The sequence below is a fragment of the Pelodiscus sinensis genome, chromosome 16, assembly GCF_052426305.1.
Source record: "Pelodiscus sinensis isolate ZL-2025 chromosome 16, ASM5242630v1, whole genome shotgun sequence".
Classification (NCBI taxonomy): Eukaryota; Metazoa; Chordata; order Testudines; family Trionychidae; genus Pelodiscus; species Pelodiscus sinensis.
This window is the reverse complement of record NC_143067.1, coordinates 26993347-27011822: the sequence shown is the minus strand read 5'-3', so window position 1 is coordinate 27011822 and position 18476 is coordinate 26993347. Positions and strand designations below refer to the sequence as shown.

Below are 18476 nucleotides of genomic sequence, written 5' to 3'. Positions count from 1 at the left end.
AGATTCAGCACAGATCTGAAAACCATCTTCACAGTGAAAATAATGAGTGTCTTTGTTGCCTTCATGATGATGGTGTCATGCGTCTCAGGTGAGAAAATTTTGTTCCCATTTGTTGGGATGAACAAGGCAGCTGGCAGTGTAATCCTCTGTCACTAGTAAGTCTTAATTAACCTCTTAATTAACCTCTTCATGGCCCCAGACAAGGAGAAGGAGGGCACATTAGTGATGAAAGCATATTCTATTCTACTCTCTGCTGATTGATGGGTTACTACCTATTACCCTTTCCATTTTGCAGTGAATGTTGGAGCTAATTGGTGCTCAGGTGTGTTAGACTTAGGCAGAAAGTTTGGCGGTTAGCAAGGAAAAGCATAACTAGGACACTGAGCTCTCGGTAACAAAACCCTTGCAATTATGTGTTTGCAAACTAAGAATATGACCAATTTCTCCTTTATCTTTTTAAATAATTAACACAGATGGAATTTGTCCCTTTTTGGTGCTGACTTGAGGTGTGAGTAAAGAGGTTTGTAAAACAGGTTTTGGTAAGTCACTGTTTGTTAAATTTAATCAGGTACTTTGTTAGGGGCATTTCCTTGGGTTGTGTTTTAGACTTTCTCAGCTTCCAGGCTCCATTAAGGCAACATGTTGCATTTTAGAAAGTGTGATCTAGTGCAAGACTGTGCATAGTTAGCAATGCATATAGATCTCACAGTTCTAGTAATAGAGGAGAATCATATCAATGTAGTATTTACCATCATCTATGGCTTTTTTTTTTTTTTTTTTTTTGCTTCTCTTGGACTTATAAGTCACCACATCCAGTTATATATGAATAAAAGAAGTTCATCTGAGAGCCAAAGGTGTTTATTCATTTTGAGTCTTATAAGCCTGCAATATTGCACTTTGTAGAGGTCATAAATGTGCAGAGCCTTTGACTGACATCTGGAACCTTTTGCAGAGACAAATGCTTTAAGGGAGAGGTCAGTAGCATGTGCTGCCTTAGAAATCAGTGATGAAACAAGCTGAAGATGTTCATCTCTGGAAGATGTTGCTGAGGATGTTTGAGATCAAGTGTTAATTTGACTCCCTGAAATAGATTATGCCTGTGATTAGTTCATGACTTCCTGGGGACTCCTACTGTAAGTCTGACATTGCAGACACTGCTTTGGAATCATTTCAGGTGTAATGGAAGAAAAAAATAAAACACAAACCGTGCACCCTCCGGCCCTCCCGCATCCCACTTCCTGCCAAGATCCTAAACCTCCATCCCTATCCCACTCGCTGGCAACCCCATCCCACACACTGAATCCCTCATTTTTAGCCCCACCCCAGAGTCTAAGGGTCCCGCAAAATCCACTAATCCTGGAACGCCAAAAGAGTTAACCTTGAACCTCAGTCCTCCCCCACATAGGTCTGGAACACTAAGGGAGTGAGGTTTTTCAGTTGGGGGCTACATCAGTGAGGGTTGGAGGGGTTTTGGAGGGGGTTTTTTCCTTCTCACTTATGTGGTCCCCACTGATTTCTCTGTGGGTCAGTGATCCCCAACCCAATGGGTAGTGATCAATGGCTCGATGTCTGGTTATCAGCTGGTTTCAAGAGGGGTGCCCCAAGGATAGGTTCTAGGACCAGTTTTGTTCAACATCTTTATTAATTACCTAAATGAGGGGATGTATTGCACCCTCAGCAAGTATGTGGCTGACACTAAGCTAGGGGGAAAGGTAGATATGGTGGAGGGCAGGGATAGGGTCCAGAGTGACCTAGACAAACTGGAGGATTGGGCCAAAAGAAATCTGATGAGGTTCAACGAGGACAAGTGTAGAGTCTAGCTTCTCATCCACTGTAATCCCCAGGGCTGTGTCTACACTGCACCCCTTTTCCGGAAAAGGGATGCAGATTAGACACCTCGGAATAGCAAAATCCGCGGGGGATTTAAATATCCCCTGTGGTATTTGCATTAACATGGCTGCCGCTTTTTTCCAGCTTGGGGATAAGCCGGAGAAAAGCGCCAGTCTAGACGTGATTCTCCGGAAAATAAGCCCTTTTCCGGAGGATCTCTTGAAAGTAGGAATAAGAGATCCTCTGGAAAAGGGCTTATTTTCCGGAGAATCACGTCTAAACTGGCGCTTTTCTCCGGCTTATCCCCAAGCCGGAAGAAAGCGGCAGCCATGTTAATGCAAATACCACGGGGGATAATTAAATCCCCTGCGGATTTTGCTATTCCGAGGTGTCTAATCTGCATCCCTTTTCCGGAAAAGGGGTGCAGTGTAGACACAGCCCTGGGGATTACAGTGGATGAGAAGCTAGATATAAGTCAACAGTGTGCCCTTGTAGCCAAGAAGATGAATGGAATATTAGGGTGCATTAGGAAGAGCATTTCCAGCAGATCCAGAGAAATGATTAGTCCCCTTTATTTGGCTCTGGTGAGGCCACATCTGAAGTATTGTGTCCAGTTCTGGGCCCCCCATTATAGAAAGGATGTGGACGCATTGGAGAGGCTTCAGAGGAGGGCGACCAAAATGATTAGGGTGCTGGAGCACATAACCTACGAGAAGAGGCTGAGGGTTTTGGACTTATTTAGTCTGCAAAAGAGAAGAGTGAGGGGGGATTTGATAGCAGTCTTCAACTTCCTGAACGGAGGTTCCAAAAAGGATGGAGAGAGGCTGTTCTTAGTAGTGATGGATAACAGAACAAGGAGTAATGGTCTCAAGTTACAGTGGGGGAGGTCTAGGTTGAATATTAGGGAAAACTATTTCACTAGGAGGGTGGTGAAGCACTGAATTGGATTACCTAGGGAGGTGGTGGAATCTCCATCCCTAGAGGTTCTAAGTTCTTGCATGACAAAGCCCTGGCTGGGTTGATTTAGTTGGGATTGTTCCTGCTTAGGGCAAGGGGCTGGACTTGATGACCTCCTGAGGTCTCTTACAGCTCTATGATTCTATGATTGTCCCATGGCTTTTATATACACACACCCTAACTAGCTCCCCTCTCCATCTGCATTCCTATGAGTGGCGTTCCTGTAAGACATGAATGTAAGACAACATGAAGCACAGATAAATGGAGAAGTGCAACGGAATCAGATGTGAAATCCCTCTTCTACTGCAATGCCTCACAGATCTGTGTTTGATATTTCAAGATTAGATTCCTGATTTGAGAAGGGACAGACAAAAATCAAACTTACAGTGGGAATCTAGCTTCAGCCTAATGCCACTTCATAGCAAACAGGAAGGATTTCATAGGGGCTATTAAACCCCCTTTAAAATAAGAAAAATAAAGACTTTTAAAGAATTTACTGAACAAAGAATAGTGGTGCCATCTGCAACTGCTATATAGAAGAACAAAAAGAGACTATGTCTCTATATAAGAACTTTTTTATGCTAACTCAAAACAAGAAATCCACTTTTATTCCTTCTTTTTCTCGTGGCATGATCCTGGGTGTTTTAAGCCAAGTTTTCCACATGCTGCCCTAAAAGAGAAACAGACAGACAAAGAAATGAAATTAGACACAAAGATTTCAGTGGCAGTCTTGGAGGGAAAATCCTCTCTGAGGGTGCATTTAGACCGCACTCTCATCTCGGAATAAGCCACACAATTTGCACACAGCACCAAATTTTGAAATAACGCACTATTTTGAGACATCCTTAAAGGAATGCCAGAATAGTGCATCCATTATTTCAAAATAGATTTTGAAATAATAGGCACGTGTAAAAGATGTGGAATAGCTATTTTGGGATACCTCCAGTATCCCAATATAGCTCTGCTATCTAGACATGCCCTACCATTTCCCACTAAACTGATCTAAGCAGGATCTGCAGGAATGTTTCCATTACAGCGAGATGGAATGAGAGAGAAATCCTGGGTGTATCTGTGTAAATACAGTCTGCTTCTGCTCTGCTTAGATGTGTTAGATATTCAGCAGATAGAGTGATATTTTCTCATTGTAATCAATTTAATTTGTGACCCAGCACCAACTATGTTTGTATTAAATATAGGGATAGCTAAAATACGGTTACCAATGTTTGTGATTTTGTGGGACTACAGAAAAATAGGGCTGTGCTAAATTGTTCCAAATTAAAGATCTCACAGCAGAAAGAATCTTGCAAATGCAGGGGCTCAACTTTCAGACCTCTCTGAGAGGGAAAAGGGTGAGGGAAGGTTATTCTGGGATGGAGGCTATATGGCTTTCCCTGCCTGGAGTGTTTGACTAGTTGCCCGTCCCCACTGTTCGAAGAGCAGAGCTACATAGGCATTATTAGATGCCTCTTTTCTTATGCTAATTGTATTGGAGTTGTGTTTTTCTACCCTGTTTGCTTGGAGTTGAAATCACTGGGAGCTGAAAGAATTTGAGACTCATGGGCAGAAGTCACAGCCAAGAAGCAGATGTCAACAGATATTGACTGAGTGCCAATAGGCTACTGGTGGAGAGATGAGGTGTAATGAGTGGCCACCAGGGTGGTGGCAGAGAGCAGTGACCAGTGGAATAAAATGCTTCTTTACCTCCCCTCCACCATTCAGGATGGGAATTGAACTCTACGGATGTAACCACTGAATTCTGGGTTTGCCCTGGACAAGAGCAGCAACAGTGAGCGGGTGCAGAGAAGGGTGGGGCATGTGAAGAGGACATTTACATTACCGGATTTAAGAACGTGAAATGAAAAGGACATTGCCCAACCTACTTGGGGTGGGACGTTTATCTGTGGTTTTGGTTATGAACTCTGTTTGTGGTGTTTTCCCAAATTACTTCCCCATCTTTTTATTAAAAGTTTATTTTCTACACTCAAACTTTGCTTGCAAGTGGAGAAGCTTTACCTCCCAGAGGTGCCTGGGTGTGTGTGTGAATTTCTCAGGTTACTGGGTGGGGTCTTAAGCCACTTCTGCATTAGATGGATGAAGAGGAACCCCTCGATCGGGGTCTCCAACCCTTTTAATCACAAGATCACTTTTTCAATTTAAGTGCAATGTAAGATCTACCTTCAACCCAAATACTCTTGCCTGGCTTCCTTCCCTCTGCCCCTGCTCCCCCCTTCTCTGAGGCCTCGCCCTTCTCGCTCTGTTGCCCTTCCTCCCCGAATCTCATTCACTTTCACCAGGTTGGGGTAGGGGTGCAGGCTGTAGTGTTGGGCGTGTGGCAAATGCCCTTTCCTCTGGGCCAGTGTTTCTCAACTTTTTTTTTATAAAATACCCCTTTAAAAAAAAAAGTACCCACCCAGTACCTACAGTTTTCACAATTTTTTTTAATGTTGCAACACATTTGTTTAAACAACTTAATTGTAGTTGGGTGGATGATGAAATATTTGGGTGTAAAAAGTACCAAAATAATATATATGCTGTAAAACTTAAAACAAGTTCAGTTTTCTCCAAATTTCAGTTGTGCTGATGTACCCCTAGACCTCTTGGGTACCCCTAGGGGTTTAGAGGCACTGCCCTGGGCCATTCAAGGGTCAGCCCACCCCTAGTCTTTGGGGGGGGTCCCTTATCCTGCCTTCCTAATGCAGGAGCCTGGTTGCTCCTTAGGACAGCCTATGTTGGCTGTCCAGCTGCTCCTAAGACTTGAATTCACCACCCCGTGCTCTCCAGGTGAATATACTTATCCCCTAGGCTACTCCAGAGCTGAACCTACCCAATCTCCCTACTTTTGGTGGGTTCTGTATTAGCTCTCTGGTTTCAATCTGCAAGCATGTGTTCTCCAGGAAAATGCCCAATCTTCTAAACCACTCCACCCCACCACCTTATCTTCAGCAGGTCCCTTATCCTGCCTTCCTAATACAGGAGCTCGGTCCATTCCTCAGGCAACCTGTGTTGGCTGCCCAGCTATTGCCTAAATGGATGGAAGGGGACAGGATCAAGCCCACCACCCTCTGCTCCTGAGGCTAATGTCCATCCCCAAGTTGACTGGAGATCCCACTCTACCTCCCTACCTTCAAACCACCCTCTCCACCCACCCTGGGAGTGACCAAGCACAGGATAAGGGACCCTCTGAAGGAAGAATAGTGGGGTGGGCTCTGGAATAGACTAGGGGATCAGGCAGTTTCATGGAGAGCACAGAATGGTGGGTTTAAGTCATGTGTACCCTGGGAGAGCAGCTGGAGCAGCAGAGCCAAAACAGCTCCATCCCTAAAAGCAGTTGATGTGTTCAGCAATGGTTCTACATCTTGCCCCTCATCCACAGGCACCAACCCCACAGCCTCCACTGGCCACAGTTCTCCATTATTGATCAATGGGAGCTGCAGGAGTGGTGTCTGCTGGCAAGGACAGCATGTGGAGAACCCCTGCTCTGACCTTCTCAGGGAGATGCAGGGAATGCCAGCTCCAGGAGCACAGCTAACCAGAGATAAATTACTTTTTTGAAGATGGGCACTACATTTGCCTTTTTCCAATCATCCAGGATCTCTCCCGATCTCCATGACTTTTCAAAGATAATGGCCAAAGGCTCCTCAATGACATTTGCCAACTCCCTCAGCACCCTTGGATGCATTAAGTCTGGACTCATGGATTTGTGTATGTTTAGCTTTTCTAAATAGTTCCTAACCTGTTCTTTACCCACCAAGGGCTGTCCATCTTCATCCCATCTTGTGTCACTTTGCGCATTAGTCTAGGAGCCGACCTTGTCCATGAATACAGAGGCAAAGAAAGCATTGAGTGCTTCAGCTTTCCCCACATCAGCTGTCACTAGGTTACCTCCTTCATCCAGTAGGGGACTCACACCCTCTCTGATCACCTTCTTCTTGTTAACATGCCTGTAGAAACCTTTCTTGTTATCCTTCACATCCTTTGCCAGTCGCAATTCCACTTGTGCTTTCGTCTTCCTGATAACCCCCCGGCATTCTCGAGCTATACATTTAAACCCCTCTCTGGTCATTTGTCCAAGTTTCCACTTTTCGTAAGCTTCCAAAAAGGAAGCTTTAGGAAAGTGGCTGGACACATTCTGACCAGTTTATATGACTGAGTTCAGAGGTGCTCCTCTGGAGTCAACACACACACTGTGGATTTACACTAAATTATTCAGCAAAATCCTCACTCATTTAAAGAGACCAATCCCTTTGGACTCCTCTTCTGATTATCCCATCTCTCTCATCATTTCTAATATGTTTGAAGAGACCCCAGTGATCAGACTTGAAAGCTACCTTGCTATGAATTTGAATCCATTTGTCTTTGTTCCAGGACAGCTTTTCCATGTAAAACCAATCACAGAATAAACAAACAAGCAAACAAATCCTGAAGGAGATGAGTAAATTGAGAAATGTTGCTCCTCTGGGAGGAAAGCCCTTCTGGAAAAGGCAGCTAGATTAGCTGTAAGTGGTGTTTTTATTGCTCTGCACAAGTGGTTTATTACAGGACTCACCTCATTGCTCTGCCAAAATAACAGTAGTTTCTTGCCCACGGGTTTTTTTTCAAAAAGCGGCTTTTTGAAAAAAAGCTGCAGCCGCCATTATGTAAATGAAGCACAGGAAATTCAAATCACATCTTCATTTACAATTTCAATCTGTCTAATTTACATCCCTTTATCGAAAAAGGGATGTAGTTTAGATGTACCCAGAGAGAAAAGAATGAGATGGCGCTCTAGGGAAGCTGCTGAGCAAAGGTAGGGCACTTTTGAATCAGATGGACATCCTGAATTTTGTGTGCTTGTTGATAATGTACTGAAGTGAGGGACCCTAGAAATAATCTTGCCCATTGCTTCTTAAGGTCCAGTGAATAGGGCTAGGAGTCAGGAGCCATGGGCATGCCCAACTTCCATATGTTAGAATTGAAGAATTTGCCCTTTCTTTCCCCACATAAACACAGGAAGGGGGAAAAGTCACTATTCTGGCTCTTTGGATTATTTGCAGCTGATAGAGATGCAGGAGAGAGGTTCTCACAGCTGTCTATTTGTAACAAACTTGCTGCACCTTACTGTCGATAACTGGTCATTAATTCAATGAACAGAAGTAAACCCCCAATATCCAGAATAATCTGTGTGGAAAAAGATGCTTCCTAATAAAATATATAGACAAAGTTTTGAAATTCCAAACTTTCTCCTGGATATTTTCTCTAATCACTTCCCTTCCTGGTAACTCTTTCATTCTCAAACAATCCAACCAAAAATTGTATCACATTCAACTATGAATTGAAAACAATGGGCTGAGCATGTACACCCAATGGAACAGAATCCCAGGGATTTATTCGCTCAGTATACATCTACACGGCACGCTTATTTCAAAATAAGCTATTCTGGAAGAAATACTCTGAAATAGCTTATTTCAAAATAGCACATCTATACTACAGGGAAGTCTCAAAATTAGTCCGAGGCAGGCTTCCCTAATATGGACGTGCTACCTCGATTCAGAGCCCCAGGAGGCCCTGGGAAGTAATTACTCTGAATGGTCCTGGGGAGAAGCTATTTTGAAATAGCAGCAGTGGAGCATCCACACTACTGCTATTCCAAAATAGTTATTTTGGAATAAGCATTATTCCTCGTGGAATGAGGTTTGCAGATTTTGAAATAATTTCAAAATAATGGAATTGATGCGTAGATGCTCACATTGTTATTTCGAAATAACAGCCATTATTTCAAAATAACTGTGCTGTGTAGATGCACCTTCAATGTAGTGGCATCAAGATAGATGGCCCCTCCCCTCCCCTCCCACCTTCTACCCCTCTCCTGCCAAGCAAACAATTAAAACATCTTTGCTGAAAAAACAGGACTCTCTACATTCGTTCCCACACTTTTCCCTTCCTCTGAACCCCTTTTTTTCCTATTATTGATCCAATGTCAGATCCTTCTTCAGTCCCTCAGATCACAATTAAGTTAGCAGCCAATCTCTGCATCCTGAACTTGGAGAGGTCTTTTGTTCTACCAGCTGTTCCTTTTGTTACCATTTTTCCTACCCGTATTATTTCTTTGCTCCCTAGCCCAATTTCCTTTTTGCTGAACAGCCAAATCTTCCACTGCTGGCAAAGAATAATAGAATCATAGAACTGTAGGGTTGGAAAAGACCTCAGGAGGTCATCAAATCCAACCCTCTGCTAAAAGCAGGACCAACCCTAACTAAATCATCCCAGCCAGGGCTTTGTCAAGCCAGAATTTTAAACCCTCTAAAAATGGAGATTCCACCACCTCCCTAGATAACCCATTCCAGTGCTTCCCCACCCTTGTAGGGTTTCCATGGGATAACCTTTCCTCCAGGAGAAGGTTTTAAGGTACTGTGGGAGGGAAGAGATGAGAAACCGATGCCTCTCCCTGGGGATGCACAGAGCTTGGCAGTGCAGGGAGAAGCGGCTTCCCCACCATTGCTGGAAGAATATGAAGGCCCCTCTTCGATACTGCGATTGGCTCAGAGCCCAGTGGCTGACCAAGGGCGGGCGGGTTGCTGCCGGGGCTCCCTCTAGGTGGAGGGGGCAGGGCTGGTGTTACCGCTCAGCTGCCACTTTGAAAAAATGTCTTGAAGGAGGCGCATCGGGAACCCGGAGATGAGAGCGGGGGGGGGGGGGGGGGGGGGGGAATAAATGGGAGGGCTGGACTGTTGGGGGTGAGTGGGGGGTAGGGCAGGATTGGGGGGGCTGGATCATTGAGGTGTGGGCTGGTCTGGGGGGGCTGGACTGTTGGGAGCGAGTGGGGGGAGGGCAGGATTGTAGGGGAATGAAGGAAGTGGGGCTGGACAATTCTGTTGGGAGTGAGTGGGTATGTCTACACTTGCAGCCTATTTCGGAATAGGGCTGCAAATGTAGGCATTTGGACTTGCAAATCAAGCCCGGGATTTAAATATCCCACGCTTGATTTGCATCATCCCGCCGGGCGCCATTTTTGAAATTTACAAGCCCGGAATAACTGCCTGCGTCTACATGCGGCAGTGAAACGGGCGTTCAAAATAAAGCCCTATTTCGAACTACGTGTTATTCCTCCTGCAATGAGGTCTGGTAGCCAACCAAAATATCTGAAGGCCAGAACTGTGCCATATGCTATCAGGCCAAAAGTTGAAGCAGACCTGGAGCGCCTAGTCAAAAATGGAGTCCTAATACCAGTTACCCATAGTCCATGGGCAACTCCAATAGTTCCAATATTGAAGAAAGACAGTTCTATTTGGATTTGTGGGGATTTTAAGGTCACTGTTAACCCTGTGTTATGTGCAGAGCAATACCCCCTTCCTCGCATAGATGACATCTTTGTGGGCCTGGCTGGAGGACAAAAGTTCAGCAAGATTGATCTGAGTCAAGCATATTTACAAATGCAAGTTGATGAGGAATCCCAAGAGCTGTTGACTGTTGTGATGCATAAAGGGCTTTATCGTTACTGTCGCTTACCCTTTGGAATAACTTCTGCCCCACCTTTGTTCCAGAGAGCTATGGACCAGATCTTGTGTGGCTTGCCAGAAGTCCAATGCTATCTTGACAACATCCTGGTCACAGGTGGGAATGAGGAGGATCACCTTAAGAACTTAGAGGCTACCCTACAAAGACTGGAAGAGTTTGGCCTACAAGTCCGTAAAGATAAGTGTGCATTCTTTCAGCCCTCTGTTGAATATTTGGGACACATCATTGATGCTACTGGCCTTCATATGTCCCCTTCAAAAGTTAAGGCTATTGTGGAGGCTCCACCCCCTCAAAATGTGAGTCAATTTCACTCATTTCTAGGACTATTGAACTATTATGGAAGGTTTATTTCACAGCTAGCCACACTATTAAAACCACTTCACGAGCTCCTTGGCCTGAAAAAGGTCTGGAAGTGGACTGACGCCTGTGATGTTGCATTTAACAAGGCTAAATGTGCATTGCTAAACGCAGAGGTCCTGACACATTTTGATCCATCCTTACCTTTACAGTTGGCTTGTGATGCCTCCTCATATGAAGTGGGAGAGGTCTTGTCACATGTTATGCCTTCAGCAATTTGAAAATTTCACCAGTACCTGTTTGGACGGAAGTTTACACATCTCATTGACCATCGACCTCTGATAGCAATTTTTGGTCCACACACAGGTATTCCACCAATGGCTGCTAGTCGTATGAAATGATGGACATTGTGGCTTTCAGGACACACATATGAGTTCAGATATCGGAAAGCCACTCTGCATGGCAATGCAGATGGTCTCTCTAAGCTGCCTTTGCCAGTCAAACATCAAGATAGTGGCCAGAAGGAAATCTTTTACTTTGAACATGTAGAGAATATGCCCATCACTGCTGCACAAGTTAAGAGAGCAACTCGTGTTGACCCAGTACTGTCCCAAGTAATGGAACTAGTGATGAGTGGAACATCTCTACAGAACTCTCAGGTCTCACCTGACCTTGACCCCTTCATGTCCAGGAGAACCGAGTTATCAACCCATTCAGGGTGTTTGTTGTGGGGAATGCGTGTCATTATTCCAAAAATACCGCGACAACAGATGTTAGAGCAACTGCAATCAGGTCATTGTGGAATGGTGCGCATGAAAGAAATTGCACGAAGCTATTTTTGGTGGTCTGGCTTGAAGAGTGACATTGAAGAGAAGGCAAGAGCTTGTATTTCTTGCCAAGGTGTGAGGAATGCACTTCAATTGGTACCTCTACACCCATGGGACTGGCCTGAAAAACCATGGCAACATATTCATGTTGATTTTGCTGGCCCATTTGAAGGTAGCATATTATTGGTGGTGGTAGATGCTCATTCCAAATGGCCTTTAGTTGAGATATATAACTCTGTATAATGCCTTCCACTACTGCTGAGCGTACTATCCAAAAACTAGGGGGAATCTTTTGTCATTTTGGTCTTCCTGAACCAAAGTTTGTCCACAGTTTGTCTCTTAGGAGTTTTATGAAAGTAAACGGGATCCATCACATCACTTCAGCACCCTATCATCCAGCCACAAATGGATTGGCTGAAAGGTTTGTTCAGACAATGAAACAAGCTTTGAAATCGGTTAGAGGACATTCACTCATACAAAAGAGTCTGGACACCTTCTTACTATCTTACAGAAACACTCCTCATGCTACAACCAAAGTGTCTCCGGCTTTTCTAATGACTTTGATTTGCTGAAACCTTCAGAACCGTGACATATTGTGCAACATCAGCAGCAAGGTCAAGTCATCAGGCGTGCATCCAGAGCAAAAGATTGAACCTTTAGTCCTGGACAGCCAGTTTTGTCTCGGAACTATGCTCCTGGAGCTAAATGGGTTCCTGCCACTATTATTGCTCAAACAGAACTTGTTTCCTATACTATCCAGACTGCGAAGGATCTCATCTGGTGGCGGCATGTAGATCAGTTATTGACAGGTTATTCCTGCCCCCAAGGCACATCTCCAGTTGAGTTGCCCGTCCTTCCCACTGCTGGTGAGCTACCGTGTCAAGAATCACCTGCTCCTGACTCTCCTCCTCCGTCACCACCAGCGGTGAGCAATAACCCCCTCCCTGAGCAGGCTGATCCAACAGCCTCCCCTGTTCACACTTCAAGTTCCCAGCCCAGTGCCAGGCTTGCACCCATAACATCTTCGGGTGCGAGAATGCCAGATGTCCGCCATAATCCACCTAGAGAAAGGAGGCCTCCTCAATGGCTGGACCTTTAGTTGAGATTAACTCACAGCTGGGGCAAACAAATCCCCAGGGTTAGCTGGGAATTTGAGGCGGTCTACCGTCATTTCTTAGTTAGTTTTTGTTTTCTTAAGGGGATGTTTTTATTAAGGGGGGAGGAATATGTTGTATATAATTGTCAAAATCAGACACACAGGACTCACAGATTTGTCAGACTGCTCTGTTTATTAGCAAAGCCGCTCTGCTAATACACCCAGAAAATGTGAGTACCATACAAGGCTCAAACCCCTTAGATAGATACAGTCAAAAGAAAGCCAACTTAACAAGATTAAAAGGTGGTAAAACTTCACATGATTAGTATGAGACTAGTCAAGTATCTTCATTTCCACATCAAGCACACAGCAATCTCCTGTTCATATCTCTCTGGTTACCTCAATTACTTTCTGCCTAACACCTAATGTTCCTTTTCCTGTTATCCCAGGCATACCTGGCTTCATTCTGATCTGCATACCTACAAACATAATCATCTCTTTCCTGTTCAGAGACAAATAGTATTCCTTCAACTTATTCAATTATTACAGTATAATTCATCTTTCTCTTACACTATAATTCTTTCTACTTTCACATTGGGTTGTAGATATAGATCTTGTTGTTATAGTAACTGAGTAGGTCACTGGGGTCAGCCCAGCTAGTCTGGGCTTGTGCTAGTTAGTTCTGTGCTATGCAATAAAATGGACACTTGCAACTACTCAAGCTCTCTGCATTTCCACTGATTTCTTCCTATACTGTAAACTCCCCACGACATAACAAATGGGAACCTAGGAAGCTGTATGAAGATTGTTCTTTCTCCTTTGTATTGAAGTTTTTGTTATTTTGACCCCTGGAAGGGGGATGCTATTAGGCATATAAAGAAAACCTGGCCTCACAGATAAGCCATCTGGAAGGAAATGGAGGCAGGGATGCTCCAGAGCCCTGCTGTTGCCATGTAGGGGGGCTCTGGATGGGATGACATGGTTACACCCCTTTACCTAAATGTGAGGTATAGATGTAGGAGATAATGCTCAATATACTTTGGCTATATTGTCCACCCTTTGTAACAAATGTGCCCATTGGAGGAAATAGTTGAGTAATGATTACTGTTAATCTGTTTTTTTAAATGTATTATTCTGTGCACCTCATATATTTGATGCAGTATTTAAGGAACTTGGTTAAGTTAAAACGCATGTTTCTGAGACCAGGGCAGGATCACAAATAGTTTTGTGTGGGTTTTATTGTCAGTTGACAGTTCAGAAAGTTCCTCACAATCAAAGTGGAGAATCTGACTTGTCTATATTTACATACCTGACAGCTTGATCTGCAGACTGGACCGTGAGAACATCTATCGAGCAGAAGAGCAACAGACTGTGTCCAAACTAAATAGTCATAAAGATAACAGCTGGTCATGTGCTCCTCTCTCTGAGACTTCTTCTTCTTCTTCTTAAGTATGTAACCATTGCTGCAGCCTTATCCAGTCCTGTGGGTGATGCCTCTAACCCCTGGGAAAGGTTTGCCTATTAAAAACAAAATCCATAGAATGTTTATTGCTAAAGAAAGTCTGATTTATTCTTTGAAAGATGGGTCTGACTTTTAAAAGGGCCCAAACTGGATTTTGCCTTCATAAATAATTGTGAACACCACTTATGACATTTCTCTATCTGATATAACGTATTTATCTAAATCGGTCTATTCCTGTAATATACTGTGGACATCAGTGTGTATAAAATGGGGTCATAGACATAAAGCAAACTTTCTGGCCAGTACCTCTCCAGTTATGATTCCAACTCCTGAAGGGATCTCATGGTGCTGAAAGGTCCTGGCTCCATTTGCTATGAAGTCATAGGGGTTGGGAGACTTGACTCATTAGTTGAGGAAAGGTAAACAATCAAAATGTCAACAGGAAACCATCAGAATTCCCTCCATGGCTTACTAAAGTGGCTGCAAATCCATAGTAACACACTGTGTCTCTTTTCCCTCTCATATTGCTATAAATCAAGAGACACTCCAATGAAGTCCATGGAGTTACACCTGTGTGAAATGGGTGTATATAATAGTACAATCAGGCCCAAGGCAGATTAATGCAAGAAGCCTTCATGTGGTCATATTTACTGGTTTACAAGCCTTACTGTTCCTACTGACAGACTAATGTTTTTAACTCAATTTCTAGATGGCATTTTCTTTCAATTTATGTCTTATCTGTGTTTTTGTGTTCCAGCTGTTGCCAGCCAGGATGATGATGATTCTGGTGTTTACTAATTTCTGCTTTTCCTCCACTGTGTTGTTGGTAACAGCACTGTGACCATTAAATCTGTTGTGGAAAAGCATTAATGCTCATGGGAAAAGAGATAGATAAAATAGCCAAAGCTGCCAATTGCCATAAGCATAAGAATATATTTCTGCTACATGGATTCCATGGTTAGATTGAAATTCATGTACTCTTGTGTGGGATGCTGTTGGTGTTTAGCATGTGAAATGCAGAGAAAACAGAAGAGATAAAATGCTCTAAGGGCTAACTCAGTCGAGCTAGCCGAGGGCTGCGCTTAAAGGGTCCCGACCCCCACCCGGGACAGACAGTTCTCAGGGGAGCCCTGCTTGCAAAGCAGTCCTGGCTTGGAGTGCCCTGAGTACTCACACTCGGCACATCACAGCACTCAGCCATCAGCCCGGCTGCACTTGCCGCAGGCTGCCATCTGGGAAGAGGGGGCAATTGGGGGGCTGAAGGAGAGCTTCCACACCCAGAAGCCCACAGAGCCAGCCCAGTCCTCCCCATCGGGGGCTCGTACCCCATTCCTCCCTCACCTCCTTCCACTTACCCTTCCCTAGCCCCCCTTCTTATTGATGTACAAAATAAAGGACAATTGTGTTCAAAAATGGAATCTGTCTTTATTGAACAAAACTGGGGGAGACTGGGAAAAGGAGGTGGGAGAGGGGAAGAGAGAGGCTGGGAGAGGGGAGGGCAACTACAATGATCAAGGGTTGGGAACAGGTCCCATATGAAGTGAGGCTAAAGAGACTGGGACTTTTCAGCTTAGAAAAGAGGAGACGGAGGGGGCACAGGATAGAGGTCTCTAAAAGCAGGAGTTGGGTGGAGAGGGTGCATTCAGAAAAGTTCTTCATTAGTTCCCATAAAGAAGGACTAGAGGACACCAAAGAAAAGGAATGGGTAGCAGGCTTCAAACTAGTAACAGAAAGTTCTTCTTCACAAAGCAAAGAGTCAACCTGTGGAACTCCTTGCTGCAGGAGGCTGTGAAGGCTACAACTAGAACAGAGTTTAAAGGGACGTGAGATCAAGTCATGGAGGTTGGGTCCATGGAGTGCTATTAGCCAGGGGGTAGGAGTGGTGTCCCTGCCCCAGGTTTGTGGAAGGCTGGAGAGGGATGGCACGAGACAAATGGCTTGGTCACTGTCTTCGGTCCATCCCCTCCAGGGTCCCTAGGGTTGGCTGCTGTCGGCAGACAGGCTACTGGGCTAGATGGACCTTTGGTCTGACCCAGGACGGCCATTGTAAGCTCAAGGCTCAGGGTCGGGGGTCTCAGTGGACCCCCTTGATTTTCATGCACACCTGCTCCTGGGTGGCCAGGCTGGCAGCTCTCCTGCCCTAGACGGCCACTTTCCTGTGCCTAGTGCGGAGATCGTGGACGAGGTCCACGATGTCTGCACTAGCCCAGGCGGGTGCCCGCCTCTTGCGGTCCCGGGCAAGCTCCCGGGAGCCGCCAGCCTGGTCCCGGGAAGAGGGGGAGGGCTGGGGGGCATCGGGTGGGTGGCTCGATCCGTGCCAGGTGCAGGGTCTGCTGGCTGGGTGCTGGCAGGCTTGCACCTGGCACGGGCACCGTAGCCAGCCCGTGCCCCTTTAAGGGGTCCGGGGCTGGGAGGGGGGCATAGAGTGGCCACCAGGGAAACCTGGGGAGGGCTAGCCTCCCACTAGTTCGAATTAAGTGGCTACACAGCCCTTAATTCGAACTAGTAAGTTCGAACTAGGCTTAATCCTCGTGGAATGAGGATTACCTAGTTCGAACTAAACACTCCGTTAGTTCGAATTTAATTCGAACTAGCGGAGCGCTAGTGTAGCGCCTATGAAAGTTAGTTCGAACTAACGTCCATTAGTTCGAACTAACTTTGTAGTGTAGACATACCCTATGAAATCATGAGGCTTTTACATTTTTGTAATTTCTTGCTTGGTAACTATAATCTTTCACCATTACGGGTAAATCCTTCTGAAATAAAGATTTGACAGTTATCCACAGGAGGCATCTCTCCGGAGTTTATTGGCTCTGTTGTCCAGTTACTACCTACAGCTGTGTCATACAATACACTGTAGAAAAGAATGTGAGCATTTTTCTTACAGATCATACAGTAACTCTCCCATCCAACAACTCCAGCATAGGGTGATGAATCCATAGTAGAAGGAGGGGTGACTTGTCTCTGACACCTGTTCATATGTTCTGTTATACTGAAAGAATATCTCAAACCAAGGAAATGGGCTCTTATTGCTGCTCATGTTTAGCACTTCCTGGAAGAGAAAGAGGAGTGGGGGCCTTGACTAGTCAGTCTCAAAACTAAAACATCACTAAGGGAAGTGTGTAGGTGAATTGGGCGATTGTTTGATATCTAAACAGGCCAAAGGACAAATCTACAGCTTGCTTGGGAGCTAGAGTCCTGTGATGCTTTGCACTTTGGCTAACTATGAGTACTGGAATTTTACCAAACAGTAACCATGTATTTTGAAATTATTGTAACATTTTAGTAATACTTACCACAAAATGTGTGCAAAATGCATAACGAATAAAATGATCCAAATAAGGGAATAAACAATGAACAGCTACCAGGTTGAGACAGTTGGAAAGTTACAAGGGAACGGAGGACTTAGGAAATAACCTGAGATGAGAAGTATGTTCCAAAAGGAGGAAGTTGTTTGGGGTCATCATGGTAAAGAAGAAGGGATAACAAGGATTTAATTTGTGAAAGGGGAAACAACTGGAAGCAAGCTGTCAGGAACAATTCCAAGGGAAGGTATTCTATGGTTGTGGGTAATGTCTTTACTATCTTTTTATCAATAAAATCTGATTGAAAGCTGACTTATCTGAGTTTTGTTGTTGTTATTCAAAACTAAACTTGAGACAACCACTCTTATGAAAATTATAAATACAATTCAATTTTTATCAGTTACTGGGTATCAGTTAATTGGCTATTGATAAATCAGCAAATTATTACCTATTGACTGTTCATTATCAGTATGAAAAACATGAAGTTTAGTCTCAAAAGTCTCAAAAAATCCTTACAGTATATACGGATAAATTGTTGCACCACAGTTTGAGAACAAAGTATATACTGGAATCCTTGTCTATACGAGAAGCAATGTAGGAGCATGCAACATATTTCTTGCATCTATCTGCTATCAAACTCTAGAGTAGTTTTCAGGGGGACAAATACTGAGCCCAAACTGAACAAAAGCCAGGGTGTAAAAGAAGTGCACTGGAGAACAACAAAGGAGTAGCAGAAATGATGAAACTTTCACAATGCCAACATAGAATTCAGGGTACCTGGAAAGAGATGCAGAGAGTTATGTTGGCTTTTTCCCATTGTAAGAGGGTTTTTGTTCTTGTTGTTTTTACTACAGATGAATCCCCAGTTTCCTTTGATAACAGGTTTAAGACCTCTCCCAACTGAGAGCATCGGTCTGACCAAAGCCTATCAGGCTTTCATTTATATTTAATTTCTTATGGAATGTGATTAATAGGAGGGAGCTAAAAAAAACCAAATGCTTCCCTTTTGGCCAGTAATTCCCATATAACATGCCTGAGTTTCTTTCTGTCACTTAAAAAAAGAGAAAAAATGATATTTTCCAATCAAGGTTGGTATATTATGATCTTATGTTTCTGTATATGGTAATGTCTAGGAACCTAGCAAACCCTACTTTCATGAGGAAAGAATAAAAGCTGACTGTTGCCTTGTTTTGACTCTTTATTTTCTT

At 44.2% G+C, this 18476-nt stretch overlaps 1 long non-coding RNA gene across 2 annotated transcripts in view; it reads right to left on the bottom strand.

The window, feature by feature from the left end:
- Positions 1–12683: 12683 nt before the first annotated feature.
- LOC112543852 (uncharacterized) overlaps positions 12684–18476 on the bottom strand; it is a 34002-nt gene continuing 28209 nt past the window's right edge. For both annotated transcript variants that reach the window (XR_012896310.2, XR_003087121.3), the window contains one exon: positions 12684–14019. This is a non-coding gene — a long non-coding RNA (uncharacterized LOC112543852). The remainder of the gene's footprint in view (positions 14020–18476) is intronic.